Raw genomic sequence first — 16,134 nt, 5'->3', positions numbered from 1 at the left:
CTTGAAAAACTAAACATAGATCTGCCATAATATCCAGCAATACCACTCCAAGAGTTATACCCAAAGGAATGTGACTCAGGTTATTCCATTGGCATCTGCACACCCATGTTTATTGTAGCACTATTCACAATAGTCAAGTTATAGAAACAGCCAAGATGCCCCACTATCAACAAATGGATTAAGAAAATGTGATATTTATACACAATGGAATTTTACTCAGCCACAAAGAATGAAATTTTGTCATTCGCAAGTAAATGGATGCAACTGGAGAACATCATCTTAAGCGAAGTTAGCCAGGCTCAGAAGGCCAAAAATCGTATGTTCTCCCTCATATGTGGACTTTAGACTTAAAACAAATGCAGTAATATTATTGGACATGGGTCACACGCTAAGTGGAGAAAGCATACAGGAGGAATAGGGAAAGGTAGGAAACCTGAAACTTGAAACTATTTGATGTGCCCATGGTAGAGAGAATAAGGTAATCTTAAACTGACAGAGGCCACCATGGGAAGGTGACCAGGAAGTAGTGAAGAGGTCTGATAGAGATGAACCAATTCCGTTGCAATACTAGGAATCTCTCTATAGCTATCCCCATCTCAAACTAGCAAAAACACTATGTCTTTCTTATTATTGCGTATGTCTTCTCTCCAACAAAATTGGAGAAGAGGGCAGAACAGGTTCTGCCTGGAAGTGAGGGATGTGGAGGGAGAGAGGGCAGCAGGGAGGGATGGCCCAAACACTTGTCTGCACATATGAATAAATGAATAAACAAACAAACAAACAAAAAAGAAATACATTCTGAAGAAGGCAGAAGAGGGAGAAGTAACAGGAATTACTGTGCAGGGATGCTACAAGATTTTGCCTTTGTTTGAGGCCAGGTAGAAAACCAATAAAAATTTGAAAAAAAAAAATCCACTAGATTATAATTCACAAGGGCAAGGGCCATGCCTGTCTTTCACAATGTGTCTGCACATAGTAAGCACTCAATTGATTACATGGATAAATACCTGAACCCTCCCCTCAGTCAGTATAACCTGTTAAGATGCTTCCATGACATCTTCAGAGATAGTATGATTTCCAACAATTTCACCAAGAAGATACAGATGCCTCATGGTATAGAAAGAGCAGGGTACTCTTATCCTCATCTTTTCCCTCGCCTTTTATTTAAAAAATATTGATTCCTTTCCCTTACCCTTTCCTTGAAGGATTGCAAGACTGGTTACACAAAGGGGCAATGAGCAAAGTAAGCAGATTGAGAACAACAGCAAATAGGTTATCCTCACTACTGGGGAAAGAAGTCATAAATATGGAAAGGGTAAAAGCTAGAATGCTCTTATGGTGTTATATTAGAGCTAGGGATATCAGTGCAATCTCACAATATTTATATAGAACAACAGTTCTTGTGTGTTCTCATTCTCTCTCTCCCCCTCTCTCCCTCCCCACATATACCCTAATGGCTGAGAAGGCCTAGAAGCAATGGGCATACCAAGTATAATAAGCACATCCAATGTCTGGATCTTGATTTCTAAATGATATTTTCCATAATGGATTCAGGTCTTTCCTAAAGATGTGATTAATTCCAGTGCTGGACTGAGAAAATACAAGGTGCTCAGGGAATAGTTTATTATATTTGAAGATAAGAATGTATTCAGACGGCTGTGGATGTAGCTCACTGACAGAGAGCTTGTTTACCATGCTTTGGTTTAATCCCCATCCTTGCAAAAAAAAAAAAAAAAGTAAAACAAACAAAACAAAAAACTGTACATACTGTTTTAACTATTTGAGAGGCTGAGGCAGGAGGAATACAAGTACAAGGGCAGATTAGGTTATATAACAAGATGTCATTTCAACAAACAAAAAAGAAAGCACTAAAAAAATAAGGATTTGTCAGAAGGATATAAGACTCAGCTTGAAGGGAGTGCCAGTGGCCAAACTTGAGATCACTTGGGGGTTAAAATAAATGTTATTCATTATAACTGAATAAGATAGGAATATGAGTTAATATTGATATAAATAAATATAAAAATAACCATTTTTTATTTTCTTTTTCACAATAAAAAGCATTTTAGAAGCAATATGTTTACATGATCTGAACATATTTCCCCACAAAATATTTATCAGTTGCAAAAAGAAAAACTAACTTTACATTGGACAAATGTGGCAGACACTAACTTGCCCAAGTAGGGTTGGTTATAAGACCAACTCAATTTATGTTGTCTGCTGATATGATTAAGGAAGAAGATAGCATTGCTTCTGTCGTGTTCTTACCAAAACAATGCACAGATCTTGTGAGCAACACATAATCATGGATCAAAAGAAAATTTTTTTTCTATAAAGGACATTCTGAAGACACTTGGTTAAAAGTTGAATGGCATTAACGAATTAGAGGGAAATCAGTATAAATTTAATGGTTTTGATTGTTACATTGTGATTAAGAAGAGTATATTTGTCTTTTAGGATAATCAGTGAAGGGTATAAATTGGCTCAGAAAATAATACACACATGTAAAAAAATCTGCACAGATGTTGGTAGGGAGAAGAGGGGGAGAAGGAGAAAGAGAAAAAGAAAGAGAGGGACACAAATATGGTAAAATGTTAAAAAAGTAAAAACCTGGGAATTCTTTATTATTTTATAAGTCTCAAATTATTCCAATGTTATGAATTAAAAATAAATAACACAGGCTTTGGAGTAATTCAGACCCAATTTTTAAGCCCCAGTCTATCTGTTATCCACAAGGTCTTGGGAAGTTATTTAATGATTCTCATCTTTGGTTTTCTTACTTGATCATCAGGAATAGGGCTAATTTACAAGAATGCTGTGAGGATTAAACAAGATAATGCATAAATTGAGCATCTGGAAGGTAATAGGCATGTCTGACAGAGGACCTGATACCTAAATTGGTGCTGTAATATATAATTATTGAATACATGAACAAGTCAACAAGCTATGCCCTCCCATCTGCCACCCTCATATGAACTGATGACACTTAAAGAAAAATTAGATTGAATTTTCAGATGTTAGCAATCTTAATTATGAGGTTTAATACCTGAATAATATAAAAACATAATCTCAAATAATAATAATAAATACCACCAAACATTTGGATATTGCTCTAGAGTTTCCTAAGCATTTTTCCCTCCTGTCTCCTGTAACACTAAATCGAACAGGGCAGCATTCAAATTAAAGAGCAATACTGTGTAAATAATAGCGAATGTCTATGTACAATGCCTTGGGTTATGGCTGTCAAAGAAGGGGTCATGCCCTTGTTATTTAAATCTCAGACAATCTGAGATTGCATCAGATCACAGCTGCAGGGTACAAAATGAGGTGCAACTTAATGTCCATCTGGATATCTGCTCCTAAGATGTTGGCAATGGTGTTTATTTGTGGTTCACAGTATATTTGGGGCAGCAACATAGCAAAGGAGGGCTTCAAGGTTGTGCCTGGGAGGTTTCTACCCTCAGTCAAGATGTGCACATGAATTTGAAATAACCCAAGAGAGTGTTTTAGAGTTGCCTGCCAAAGAGTGATGTCTTCTAATCTGGAGAGCAGCTGCCGGGCACAAAGGACACAAACACACAAACACTCACACAGACATGCTTCTGGAGCTTATACCTGACTCTACTTGTCTGCTCTGGGCAGATGGCTTCTGGCTTGTGGGTCGCCTTATCCTGCAGCCAGTCCAGCTAGACTCTTCTGTGAAGACTGGCAAACTGTGGGGTGAGGGTTTCAGCAAGGTCGCCTGTCTTCAGAGTATGAAGGACACTGCCCAGCAAGTGAACAGTGTTATATATAGTGTTCAGGCCAGGTCAGTGTTGGGCTCTCTGTTGCTTTTCCTTTGCAGAACTGTCACTGGCCCCTTGTTGCAAACTCTCTGTGGCTTTGAAGCCCACAAAACAAGAACGAGAAAGTGCCCCAGAAGAGAAGAAAACATGTTGGTCCCCCTATTCCACTGGATTTTGGCAAGAATGAGAAGACAGAACTGCCAAGCCTGATAAAAAAAACAAGTGCCTTCATGGTAAGTTAAGTGTTCTTATACTTGCTGAGAAGGGATTGGGGGGTATTTCTGTTATCTAAGAGCTGAGGATTGCCAACACTGCTCTTCAGAAGCAGGATCTTCTGGATATTATGAAGGTTGGCAGGAAATATGAGGTATATAAGAGCTTATGAGGGATGACTTTTAGGCTAAAATAAGAGCCACTTGCAAAGTAAAGGAAATAGCCTGACAGCAGGTAAGTTTTGCTAAATTGGTAGACAAAAGGAAAGAAAATCAAAATGAGTACTTAAATAATAATCCTAAGAGGACAAATGGTTACAAGGAAAAAAAAGGAGATTTGAACAAATGACTTTCCTTGTTAGCAGCCTGATTCTGTAAGCTGATGTGAATGATCAATATATAATTTCAAAATCATCACCCATTGTAATTGAAATGAAGATGTGTACTGGGCATGCTAGATTGGAGAGAAGGAGTTATTGTTTCAACAAAAGATTAGTAGTAGAAACTAGCACCTCAAATGTCAACTAGAATTTTTTTTTACTTTATTTACATTTCTGTGATGTTAAGATTTGATAAGCAGGGGTCAGAAAACAAAAGCAGGTTTTAAAAGTATGGTTTTTGAAAGGTCTTGGGAGATAATTATTAAGAGCTTGTGCTATAACATGATTGGAAACCCACAGGCCTGTCAATGGGAAAGGTCTCCAGACTGCTGCAAATAATACCAACGAAAGCTCTGCCAAGTGCAGTAGGAGTACTATGCAATGTTTAGGGAGGCTTGGAATTTTGTACGTAGGAGCTCCACTTAATAGAGATATGTGTTCACTTAAAATACTTAACATATTCAATCATTCTCTTAACCCTTCAGCACAACCGATGATCTCATGTCTTTATTTTCACAATATCTGTGGAGGTCTCAGGAAGCAGTAGAAGAGGTACAATACATATACCAATGAACCACATTCACCATATTCCCCATGTGTTTATTAGATCTGCATAAGCAAGGGCCTGGCGTGGTGTGTTACTGGAGAGAATTCATTCAAACTATGGTTAACATTCTTCTAGCTACAGCTAAAAATGTTTTTCCTTTGAAGATGCTTTCCTATTTATCCCTTAAAAATATCTCAAGTAATATTTTTTACATTTATCAGCTAACACTATTATGAAAGTCTCATTATACTTAACTTAAAAAGTGGCAATAAACACAGTAAGAGCTGTTTGTTTCTGAAAATTTCCAAAGGGAAATTTGCATGGGCTATTTCATTTCCTTAAAACAAATATGTAGTGTAATTAAGAAAGGTCTACTCTGATAAGTTTTCCGTGTAATTTCTTAAAGCAATATGGGATTTGGGTTCTTATGAGAGCTTATGCAAAAAACACTCTATAAAAATTCTGAGACAAAGAAAGGTACTGATTATAAAGAAACAGAATCTGACTCACTTTCATAGTTTAACATCTATAAGTTCACTTATAATTAGCTTTTTTCTTAAACTTTATTAAAGAATTTTAGTCAAGAATTGGTCTTAAGTAGTAGCACTGTCACTAGATATATTTTATTGTGGGTTCAAAGTGGGATGATGCATTGGAGAGACTGACATTACAGCTTGCCAAGAGTGAGAAAGACCAAAGATGGGAAAACCCAACAGTAACGGGTCCATTATTCTTTCCTTCAGAATAGAGACCACATTATTCTATATCTTAACCTAAAGCAAAATTTTTATTACCAAGGAAATTCACACTTCATCTCTAATATATTCCATTAAAAAACATTCAAAGAAAAAAATGTTACTTGCTTTTATTTTGCTTAGGCTCAAACTAATAATTATCAACATTAAATAGCCATACACGTTGAGCACAGAATAATTTTGTTTCATTATAATCAGGGGAACACTTTTATAGAAAGAAGCTTAGTTTGTTTGTCTCTTCCTTCATTCATTCACTTATCAACTACTTTGGAGTGTGACTCTTTGCTAGGTCCCATGTGGGTTATTAGGGACACAATAGTTAATGAGGCAAATAAGGTCTTTATGTGCTCTGAGACCTTTTAGTAGTGACTTGAACCTGTATATTGTATATGTAGCTTACCAGGGTAAGAATTTTCTCTTACATTTCTGAATAAAAGGAAAGTTATGAGTCAGAATGCTTTTCCCTACTTTGAAAAGAACTGGTTAATATCTAAAATATGGAAACAAGTCAGGATCAAATAATCAGGTTGAAATATGCATTTGAGTCTAAATACTGAACATTCTGACATTTTGGCCCAAGCTCTAGATGTTAGATAAAAGGTTCACTTACTGATAATGTCTGCTTCTTCAGAACTGGGTCAGACAGGAAGATGTTAAGGAAGAAATTAGAACAAAATTTGTATTATAGCCTCTTAGAAATCAGGTCACATCTGACACAAGTTTCAGATATTTGTCTGTCTGACAGTTAATCACCCAGCCTACTTTGGAAGAGCAGCAGTAATGTGTTTGTTTCTCATCTTGGTTGAGGAGACTTTATAATGATATTAAATATCACAACAATGGCATTTACACCTATGAAGTGCTTTACATTGGTCATAGGACTCAATGTAAAGTTACCCAGTTGGTCCAATGTGATGGGAAAGGCAGGTATTAACATTCCTTGCTCAGAGGATGGTCAAACTAGGTTCTAGACATTTAAATGACTAGCCCCACTATTTTTTCTCTCTGATATACAGTCTCATATAGTACTTTAAGTGAAATACTAGAAAAAAATTCTAGAAAAAAATTTCAACATGAGTTTATTCCTACTGTTTGAAGGTGGTATTGATAAACTGGAAACTATGCTGATAGGGAAAGATTCAGGCTTCCCTCTGCAATCCTTTTCCTGCCTCTACTTCCCCTCTACATCCTCACTCCAGAGTTTTCCCCTCTGGGCCTTGAAAAATCAGTTTTGTGGTTAAAATAGATATAAACTACTGCTTTTTTCTAATGCCACTGTAATGAAATAAAAGATATTCTGAGTGATAGGAATGAAATAGAAAACATTATTGTCTCTTTAATGATTTTAAAAACTGGCTATTATTTAGGACAGGAACACTATAAAATGTTAGTGTGCTTGGTTACATGTTAAAGAAAATGGAATTTTAAATGGCTGGTTAGTGCCACCAGCCTAGCAACACGAAACACTGTCACATTGGATCTGATTAATTCTCTCACAGTCCACATCCTGCTTCTGGTGGAAGCATGAGTGATTTTCTTGTGGGGAAACAGTTTATCATGAATAAGAAAAAGAATATCACAAGAGAAAACTATCTACATGGGAAAATGCTAAGTGTGGCTAACTGAAAACTATATGTAGCTGAGGAGAGCAGTCTTGAGTGAATGAAGGTCCTTCTGATGGCATTTCATTGTAGACTTATCTAATTAAGAGGGTACCATACAGAGTATTATCGATTATTAGCTATGACCAAGTAAATGTACACAACTTCATTTCCTTCTTACATTTTTCCTGAAATTTTTGAACTATTTAAGGTTTATGGTAATTTTTGGAATTACCATAAACAGCATTTAGCTGTTTCCTCCTGTTTGTGGCTTGGAATGTATGTCCTGTATCTTTAGTGTGGATCTAGGGACAATCCCATGGCTAGGAAATTGGACTTCAGGGGAATACAGCAAAGTGGATAAAGCAAAGGCTGACTTTGTACTTCTCCTTAGAGCTGCTATTCTTGACCCTGAAACAAAAGAGACAGAGGCAGCTGTCTCTGAGCCATGGCATTAGACTGCCAGGCTGTGACTAGGGACACCATCGACTCAGCTGTTCATAATATCTCCACATGAAGCTATTTTAAGAACCTTTGCATTTGATCAGAGAGCAAGTGGGGTTAAGCCTTATGTTTTCCACTTTGGTCTTAGATTCTAAGCAGGTGTAGTTAGTAGTTTAAAAATTTTAAACTCACTGTATTTCCTTATAACCAAGACATAAATAACTTCACATTAGAGGAGAAAAAATGTGATAAAATGGCTCATTCCTTAAATACAATTAAAGTAAACAGGCCTTGATTTTAAAAAAAATTCACTGTTATTTCCTGCCATAATTCTTGTTTGGCTAATTTTAATTAAACATACAAAAAAAACCCCAGATAAGATAATTTTGCTAGAATTAGGACAATACGTAAGTATTGGTGCTAATGACCATTAATCTGGTCCTATGTTTTACACTTATGCTTGGCATATGTGGCTGTTGAGAACAATATAAGAACATTTGGGATTGTCAGATAATATTGAACTGTGATTTATCATTTGAACTTTTACAAATAGACGCAGGTATCTTCTAAGACTCACTACATTCTTGGAAGGTACGAAGTTGAAACAAGAGCAAAAGCAAAACAAAACAAAAAAATCCTTTCAAAAAAGTTTTAAGGGAAGTATTTGTAAATTCCTCCAAAATATACGGTCTGTTGAAACTGTCTCTAGTATTCCATCATGGGCCTACGCATCCCAATCAGGGCTGTCCACTCCATCAGTTCAAAAGATACATCTGTTCTTTTTAGGAGAGTTCAGCATAGTGGTGTGCTAGCATCTGCTGTTTGGATCCAACTCAAGAAAAATAAAGGAGGTAGGGTAACCAATTGTCTGGCACACTTGGGATTGAGGGGCTTGGGGAATGTGGGACTCTTGAGGAAACTGGGAGAAGTGGGTCATCATAAAAGAAAAACAGAATCTGAGGTGATCCAAATATTGAAGCTTATTGCTGTAAAGGAATAGGGTACAAGAAAGCAGGTCCGTTGGGTGGGGAGGGATTTGGTCAGAGTCATCTGTTCAACAACTTCACACTTCCTAGCACAGTCCTTGAGGGCATAATAGTGAACTGTCATCCTGAAGCTTGGGAAGTAGCATGGATGACTGACTCAGCTTACCACTGAAAACAGTGGTAAGATATAGAGGTATTTTATTGCTATCTTTTATTTAAAACTTTAGTGAGGACAAAATTGCAAACCAATTAAAGGAAAAACAGTATATAAATTTCAGTGATTTCTTGCTCCTCAGTTTGTTGGCAGCTTGGGGAATTGGCATCACTTGGGAGTTGTTTAAAATGCAGGTTCTCAGGCTCTATTCTAGAATTGAATCTGAATTTTGAGATAACTTCTTTAAAAAAAGTTATTAATGTTGGACTAGGGGTACACTGTGACATTTACCAAAGTTCTTACAATATATCATAGTTGAATTAAGGAAATGTGGTATTTATATACACTGGAATTTTTTTCAGCCACAAAGAAGCACAAAATTTTGTGGTTTGCAGGGAAACGGATGCAACTGGAGAACATCATCTTAAATGAAGTTAGCCAGGTTGAGATGACTTCTTAAGTTAGAGAATTAGTACATTAAATCTGTGCTTTCTAACTACCTGTTGGACAGAACAAAATATTGTTACAGTCAATTTATCACTGACTGAAATAAAAATTAGTCAGAATGGTTATCAGGTGCCAAGATGTTGCAGCAATGCAAAACTGCTGTAAAAGTTCCTAAATGCTCACTTCAATTTCTGAGTTCTTGTTGTAGATGAGTAGCATTTTACAGACCAGCATAGGTCAATGGACAACCTCAGTAGCATTAGAAGATATTAATTACACTAAGTAATATCATCAGCCTAAGTAGTATTAATTGCATTAAACGATATTAGCAGCCTATGTGAAATTATATTAAGTGGTATTCACAGCTTCAGAACTCTTGGAAAATACCTAACGAGACTAATGAAGATTCTGCACCACACAGTTATCTATACTTCGTCAAGATGATCTGTATGTGCAACAGAGCCAGCACCTGTAAAACTAGGCACACTTAAGTGTGCAGTCTGAAGAAAAGCCACACTTTTTAGGAAACCTCTCCCTTCCCCTTAGTAGTATTTTTATATGAGCAAAATCTCACTGAATACTGATAAAAAATATTGATACTGGAAGGAGGTAGGGACATAAGACCATATCTGAGTTGTAAAAGTGAGGAAGGGCAAACTTTATTGGTATAGACTAGTTGGAAATTGCTTTACTTATTTTATTTATTTTTTGAAGGGGAGCAGGGGTGAAATGCTCACAGAAGACTGTGGAGCCAGTCTTCTAGTCCTCAAAGGGGTCTGTTTATGGCTTGATTTATCTTGGGAGTGGCTGTACTTCAGATAACATCTCTTAATCGTTCCTCCCCAAACAAGAGCAAAAATGGCTACCAACACTTTGAAGGGTGGGTCTAGGTAGAGAAGCTATTAGGGACTCCATTTCGGATTTGTGAGGGGAGTCATAAAGGCAACATATTCTTGTTGTTGTTTGTTTTCTTTTTGACTCAGGGTCTCACTGTGTAGCCTAGCCTGGCATGAACTCATGATCCTCTTGCCTCATCTTCTCAAATGCTGGGATGACAGATGCGCACCACCATGCCCAGTTATAAGGAGTCATACTTGTTGATACACACAGCGGTGCCAATCTCCTTCCTCAATAACTCTTTAATTTGATGCTTTCTAAATACAACAGCCAACTAACATATGACTAAATAACAATATAGGAGTTTTGTTTATAATTGCCAAATTCTGAAATCAATTCAAAGGCCCTTCAACTAGTCAATGGATAATCAAACTATAGTATAACCATATAATGAATTACCCTATAATATCAAAAATACAACAATATGAATGAAACTCAACTGCATTATGCTAAGTGGGAGAACCTAGCCTAAAAAACATATTGAATGAGTTCAGTTATATGACATTGTGGAAAACTGAGTAAGTATTGGGACAGATAGTACATCAGTGGTTGCTAGCAGATGGGACTGAGGAGGGTGTTGAATAAAAAGGGTACAAGGGAATGTTTTGGGGTGATGGAACTTCTCTGTTTTTTGACTACAATGATGGTTATATGACCATATGAATTTGTCAAAAAGTAGAATTGTACATTATATGAAGAGTAAACCTTATGTAAAGCATACCTTAATCATCTGTATGGCTCTATATTAAGAACCTCCCACCTCAAACTTCAACTCTCATATTTTGCTTTGGTGTTATTATACTGGAGTGCTTACACAGGTTTTCACTGAAAAAATTTTTGGATACTAACACAAGGAAAAAGAACCTTTGAAGAATGACTGATACAGTCTACCCACCTTGTTTGACAGATGAAAAATTAAGGACTGAGGAAATTGGTAGCACAGAAATATGGCTTTTTTTCTTAGAGATAGTTAAAAATTAATAACTTGGAGAACCCCTGGAAATTCTACTCAAAATATCCTTATGTAATACTATCAAAGTTGCATTGTCTAATGAAAAAGCTAGGGGGCAAAAATCTATGTAAACAAGTAGCTGCTTTTCAAATGTCATTGAGAAATTGGTCAAAGGCCAAGGGAATATGAACTGATTTTAGCAGTTGGATAGACATTATTGCATACTTACTGTCTGTCAAGATCAACAGAAACCAGTGTTGCTATTCCTAACAATCCACACCATATACAATACAAGAGTATCAAAACGGAAGATCCATGTCAAATCTGGAAAGGCATACATTTATTCATTTGCTTATTTATGTAACAAGCAATGATATGCCAAGCACTATCCTGGGTCCTACAAAATCTTGGAATTATAACATAGTAGCATCTAAATATGGAGCCCAACCACTAGAACAGAAAGGACTGTTTGAACATGGATCAAAAAACAAAAAATCAAAGTCAGAACTAAACCAGTAAATGGATGCTTTCATCACCATAATTTAAAATGCCTAAGAGCACAGATTTTCCCAGATAGTACCACTGGCTTCTAATTCTGTGTGGTCTTCAACAAGTTTCCTAACCTAAAATTCTTGAGTTTGCAGAACTACAAAATGGGGATAATAACCCTACTTGCCTTTGTTGTGGGCAATAAGTGAGAAAAATATGATATTAAGCACATTAAGTGAGTAGCTTAATAATCAGGAGTCATCAACATCATTATTAATACAGAAAACTCTTGCCATGATGCTATAAATTGAGTCCAAATAATTCAGTCTTGAAAATGTGTATGCCAAGCTCTTCTGAGAAATTAATAAATGTTACAAAACACAAAATATACTAAATTAAGAAGAGTTGGGCTAGAGATGGCTTGTATAAATTAAAGGAACTATTCAAATGATATTTTCTTTGTGACTCTAACCACTCCTATAGATATTACACATCAACAGACAGGTATGAAATGAAAATGCCAAATTTCATGTTTTGGGCACTAAGAAAACTTCCCCAGGAAGTTGACTATTAAAAGCAAACCAGAAATTTCCAGAAGTTTCACGATGTTAAAGAAGTAGAAATATCCTTTTCCCTTCCTGAGATTCTCTGACTCTAAGTACTTATTTATTTTTTTGTAATTCTCTTGCTCTCTTCCATACAATCAAATTTAAATCATGTAATGGAATTTCCATATTCAAAGAGTAATAATTTATGGGGCCATAGCCCAGAGGATTCTGAGGAGACAATAAAAATCTTAAATGTGTTCAAATTATTCCAGAATGAGAAATGACTCTTCCTGTCTAGCAGTAATTATTTATGTAACACTACCTCGTAGAGCATTAAATTACTCCTGTTAAAACAAGGCACTTCCACAGGGTTTTATTTTGTTCTTTTCTAATTTGGAAAGACAGCATTTGTACACACAAGATAGCAAGTTTTACTATCCTATCGTTAAGTGGCTAGGTCAGGTTTCAGAAAGACTGTGTGGATGCATTAAATACCTGCCAAATGTGTGGAAGGAAAGCGCCAGTTCAAATCATAACACAGTTGTGGATCTGTTGCCCTCAAAGTAAGCAAAGTGACCAGGAAATTCCACTATCAACAAAGTGTCAAAAGAAGCCAGAATGAGTGCTTAAGGGAGGAAAACTTTAGTTTACTTCAAATTCACATGCACTTAAGTCATTTTTCCAGATGGTATCATAAAACTGTGATCATGACCTAAATAATCTAGTTATTTCGGCACATAATTCTATTACATCTCCCAACTACATCTGGATAGTTCATTTACACAAGGCAATTTCAATTGAAAAGAGAACTTCAAAAATCCAGCTAGTCTAGTCACACTAATCTGTATATAAAAAAAGGACTTTTTTAAACAGTATAAAAGAATATAAAGATTTTCACCTGTACTTGTAGCATGAAAATAGTAGTTCAGTTTGAAGGGATAGTTACACATTTACATCTCTTGGTTATGTCACAAAATCCAGAAAGATTTAATGCTTTCAGAGTTAAATCAGATACATATTAGTGGCAAAATGCCAGTCACCATTTTTAATGAGGCTTTTACATTTTCACCCTTAACATTATTGACCAGAAAACATTTTCCTCAGCATTTCATTTAGCACACTTTTGTTCTTACTGTTTTTCAGTAATTTTTAAAATCAGCAAAATAATGTCTAGCATTGTAAATTTTCCAAACATGAAAACATACTGCAGGGTTCAGGGTATTAGGTAGGGTTTGGCAGGGCGATCAATCAGATACCACTTGAGTGCATCAGATTGGACCTAACTTATCTGAAGGATTCAAAAGGAAGCAGGCATTCAAAACAGGAATGTGAGCAACATCTACCCCAGGTAAGGGTGCAGGCTTCTAAAATGCTGAAACTTTCACTAGGGACACACAGTTAAACAAGATGATATCCATGCATGAAGGTAGACTTTTCATCTAAGAGATCATTCTGTAGGTCTCAACTCTCTTTGGGTAAAGAGCCAATGTGAAGCTCCCTGTTGAAGTTGTTGATGGGTCATTCTAGATCCTCTGCCACTATTTCCCCATCTCCCCTGGAGTCTTGTTTCAGCACCCATACTATATCTTGCATAATACTGAGATTAATAAATCTGGTCAGATGGGAGGATCCTTGTAGGCTAATGTGAATTAACCTACAAACAGAATAGGACAAGCATAGGCTGACCTGGAAAACAACCCAATTTCCACAAAGTGTGAAATTTTTATCTGCAAGAATATATCCCAGGCCAGGCTTCTGTTCCTGCCTGTAATCCTATCTACTCAAGAGGCAGAGATCAGAAGGATCATGGTTTGAAGCCAACCTGGGCAGTTTGTGCGACCCTATTTTGCAAATATCCAAAACAAAACAAAAAAAGGGCTGGTGAAGAGCCTCAAGTGGTAGAGTGCCTGCTTAGCATGCTTGAGGCCATATTCAAACCCTAGTACTTGAGGCCATATTCAAACCCTAGTACTGGAGGCATGGCTCAAATAGTAAAGTGCCTGTTTAGCAAATGCAAAGTCTCAAGTTCAAATCCCAGTAGCACAAAAAAGAAAAGAATATATCCCATATATCTTTGTATTCTGCAGCCTGGAAGCTTGTGGCTGCTTGTCATGGTATCCTAACTGTGTTGACTTGTCTCCAGATTCTTTTGATGAGTCAACTTCTTCTGATTTACTGATGTGGTGTCCGTGTCTGATAGCTCCATTAATCACAGACAACCATTGACAGCAGTTATGTATTTTCTGCATATCTTATGTACAGCATATTTGGACACTCTAATTCTGACTGCCTTGGTTTCTAGACTCCTAAGCATGATTCTATCCATACATACCATCTGAGGTGAGAAGCTACATGAAATGAATGACTTCCAAGATGATAATGATTCTGAGTTTTCAGTAAAGAAATATATGGCTTTGTTTGATGAAAGGAGATATTACAAACTACTTTCAAAAACTAATTGCACCCCAGGAGGGTGAAAACCCTAAAGCTGAGGTATGTCATGTGGAGAAGGAGGAGTGAGAACAGTAGTAAGGACAGACTTTTGAAAAGGCAACTAATCTAAAACATCCCCAGGGATCAAGTTCCCCTGACCTAACAGTTGTTTTTCATTTCTACCTTCAAAACTTCCTTTGTGTAGGGATTAATGATCTTTCTCAGCCCATTAACTCAGACTATCATTAATCTCCAGGAAATACCTTGTCAGTATTGCTTAAAGAGTACATGAGAAATGCTGTTTTAGGTTAAAACAGGTTAATCTTACAGCCCTTTAACTACTCTGTTCAATGATTATTGAATTTTTCTGGAAGTCCCTTTGTCTTTGGAATTAGTCAAAATTTTAATCAAAGTCATACTTTGAAACCATTGAAATTGTTATCTATGAACTCTAATCAGTCTAAAAGAATGGATTTCTTGGAAGGCAAACTTATTTTTCAAAAACATTTGTCAAAAAAGCTATTAGTAGTCTAAATTCTTATAACTTGTACATGCTTTTTAAAGTTGGAAATTGAATGTTGCCACTCTTTAGGTTATCCTAATTTAAATCTTTGCTAGGAGAGTACATCATCTACTAAGTGAACCTTGTGAATAGGTTAGAAAAATTGGTACAGGCATAAGTATCTGTATGATCTTAGAGGAAGAGGTCTGGTAAAAATGAACCAACGTGGGTTGCAATATAAAGTACATGGAAACAACACTAGCAATCTCTCTGTATAGCTATCTTTACCTCAAACTGGCAAAAACCATGCCTTTCTTATTATTGCTTGTGCTTTTCTCTTCAACAAAATTGGAAAAGAGGGTGGAATAGCTTCTGCCTGGAAGTGGGGGTGGGGAGGGAGGTGGCACAATTTATACACATGTAAGTAAATGTAAAAATGATAAAATAAAAGGAGAAAAAAAACAAGGCTAAGAGAACAGCCACATCTAACTATTGTAAAAGAAACAACTAGGAAATGAAGAGTATTATACATAAACTTTATCATGCGGAAAAAGTGGTATTTTAATAGAAAGACTAGAATGAAAGCACAGGTAAAGTTTTGGCTGTTGCTGAGAGAAAAAACTGGACATAGCATAATGAACCTCACCAAATGTTTGAAAAAGGCAGGGGAGGGGAGATAGGGGAATGAAAATAGGAAGAAGTGAACTTGTTCAAGGTACTCTGTATGCATGTATAGAATTATCATAATGACATTCCATCATATTACTAATATGTGAATTCAAAAATAAAATTTAAAAAATGGAATAAAAAAGCAAGTATATGGCAGTAGCTAGACAGTAGACCAGCTAAGCTCTAAGAGGTTCTCAGACAGTCTGGGGGATAAATTTAAAAAAAAAAGGAAAAGCAGAGGTGACTGTTCTCTTCTTACTTATCCCGAGTTTCTGTTTCTTGAGACATGGTCTTTCTCTGTATCCTGGACTGGCCTCAAATTTACCCTTCTCT

General features: G+C 36.3%; 2 protein-coding genes across 6 annotated transcripts in view; one reads left to right on the top strand and one right to left on the bottom strand.

Annotated features, from left to right (window-relative positions):
- Positions 1–16,134, bottom strand: part of Col8a1 (collagen type VIII alpha 1 chain) — a 543,304-nt gene that overhangs the window by 92,833 nt on the left and 434,337 nt on the right. The gene's annotated exons all lie outside the window — the stretch shown is intronic.
- Positions 3,598–16,134, top strand: part of Filip1l (filamin A interacting protein 1 like) — a 269,654-nt gene continuing 257,117 nt past the window's right edge. For 3 of the 4 annotated variants that reach the window (XM_020157602.2, XM_020157600.2, XM_020157595.2), the window contains exon 1: positions 3,600–4,018. The gene's annotated coding sequence lies outside the window, so the exon portion shown is untranslated. Of the gene's footprint in view, positions 4,019–16,134 lie in introns of all 4 variants that reach the window. The other variant, XM_074072966.1, reaches the window with a different exon arrangement.

The sequence above is a fragment of the Castor canadensis genome, chromosome 5 (assembly GCF_047511655.1).
Source record: "Castor canadensis chromosome 5, mCasCan1.hap1v2, whole genome shotgun sequence".
NCBI classification, from domain to species: Eukaryota; Metazoa; Chordata; class Mammalia; order Rodentia; family Castoridae; genus Castor; species Castor canadensis.
The sequence above is the reverse complement of the archived record's forward strand: the minus strand, read 5'-3'. Positions and strand labels throughout refer to the sequence as shown.